This window comes from Aphanomyces invadans, assembly GCF_000520115.1.
Source record: "Aphanomyces invadans strain NJM9701 unplaced genomic scaffold supercont1.74, whole genome shotgun sequence".
NCBI classification, from domain to species: domain Eukaryota; phylum Oomycota; class Saprolegniomycetes; order Saprolegniales; family Verrucalvaceae; genus Aphanomyces; species Aphanomyces invadans.
The window spans coordinates 1,072-3,167 of NW_008580219.1; the positions used below are offsets into that span (position 1 = coordinate 1,072).

The window sequence follows — 2,096 nt, forward strand, 5'->3', positions numbered from 1 at the left end:
GAGCGACAGGGTCGTGCAGAGGCGTATTCCCAGCAGTGGTCTCTCGGGGCTCCGCACCTGCGGTGGGCGAGGCGGCAAGCGGCGCGAGCACATCGGGCACGGCACGTTCGACGGGGTCGGCGGCGACAGCAGCAACGGTAAGTCGACCTTTGGACGTCATGTCGACATCCGCGGTAGGGGGCGGCAAGGTGGTGGCGGTGGAATTCGAGGACATGATGAGGGCGATGTTGGGGGTGTCGAGACACGGGGTACTTTCGAGCGTTACAGTGGCACACAGTAAAAAAGGAAAGTGCGCGAGTAGCTCAGTGGTAGAGCGTCAGATTGCAGCTCTGAGGGTCACCGGTTCGAACCCGGTCTGGCGCTTCGATTTCGCTCTTTTACAGTTGAGTAGATTACACAATTGTTCTTGAAATTTGTATAGAATAGGAGGATTATTGGAGTGATTTTGCAAATGTCGAAAATTGAGAATTTTCCCTGTGAGGTGTAAAGACACGCGCGAATGGGGAAATTTGTTTCTAGAATTCCCCGTGTGAAAATCTCACAAGGCAGAGCTTTCCACACTTACAACAACGTCGTGAAAGTAACATGAGCGGCACGACGAAGCCACTAGACGCAAAAAGACTGCATTCAAATTCTCAGTGTCTGCCGACATTGACCTCCTTAAGGAGGTAGTGATGGTGGTCCCATTTGATGCAGCCTACGGCCAAACGTCCGCACGATGGCACGAAGTATGCGAACACATGCGTCAACTTCACGGCAACGCCATGACGTCAGCCTGCTGCAGGAAGAGATTCGACGGTTTATTGTCCGCGTTCAAGAAGTCGTCGCTGAAGGCACTGCGCGCGTCTGGTACAGAAGAAGAGTACCTGGAATGTGACCAACTCATGCAAGACATCTCAGACATAGTAAGGACAAACAAATGTGCATGCAAGAGCTGATTGTACATCTTGATGGACATTGCTCTGCTTCGAAAGAAAGCTGCGAAACAAGTACAGGAGAGACGAGAAAGCGATGGTCATTTGATTCGTGAGGCTATCTTGACCGGCATGAAGTGTAAGCAAGCAGAGCCCGACGACAATGATGAGCAGCCTGGTTCGGGTCCATGTAGATGCACAATGATGCCGTCAGGCGAGGTAACGGCTTGATACTTGACAGCATGCTTGCGCTATTCAGACGATGTTAACCGTCAACAAGCGCACAACACAAGGATTCGTACCTTGTGTCCATTAAAGGCCGTTTCCTGAACTCTCTTTCCTGGACGGCATATTCCGCGAACAGTGCCATCGATAAACCCAATGCACGTGTCGAGTGGGGCGCCAGCTTCATAAATTGCCTTGGAGCAGCGCCGCATCCAGTCGCCGTCGAGTCTGACGTCATCCCAGATAAGCAAGTGGCCAAACTTGTCATAAATGTGCTGCAAAACATGGCTGACGATGCAAGAGAGTGCTTCACGGCTTCTCCCAAAGAGGAGGACCATAGAGCCAAGACGGTGGGGCCATACAAGTCGATTTAACACGATGCATATCCCTTCGATGGGGTCAACTTTATAGCGGCTTGGTGTGATGTTGGGTTGGGCAGCAAGAGCAGTCGCGAAAGTGCGTGATTTCACTCTTGGAAAAGCAGAAGTTAAACTCACAGTCTTGCTCACTGTGTGTGTCCAGGTCAAAACGGACGCATGGTATTGAATTGGCTCTGGAAGTCGAAGCAAGTTCCTCCACCATCGACGCGACGAGGGGAAGTACATCGTGTCCGTCGGTCATTGGTGTGAGTCGGTTTGCAAAATCATCTCAATTGTCAATTTTCATGATTGAACTTTCCAGAAAAATCTACGTGGAATTCATCAATTGCAAAATCACTCTATTGTGAGATGGGTTTGGTGTTTTTTAGGTTGTGGGCACGATTGCTACTGCTATTTAATTGGACAAGTTTATCCAGTTTCGATAACGATGACGAGATATCACGACGAAATTCAGTGATTGTCAGCCTTAAAATTTGTGGGTTGATTAGGCTCACCAGGAATTGGATTTTCAAATCAACCACTAATCAGGGAAGTTGGCATCGCTTCCCATGCTGCAATTGCGCGCTTGATCGCAGCC

General features: G+C 50.0%; 1 non-coding gene across 1 annotated transcript; it reads left to right on the top strand.

The window, feature by feature from the left end:
- Positions 1-291: 291 nt before the first annotated feature.
- H310_14541 lies at positions 292-363 on the top strand. Its single transcript has one exon. It is a non-coding gene; the product is annotated as a tRNA-Cys (tRNA).
- The last annotated feature ends 1,733 nt before the right edge of the window (positions 364-2,096 follow it).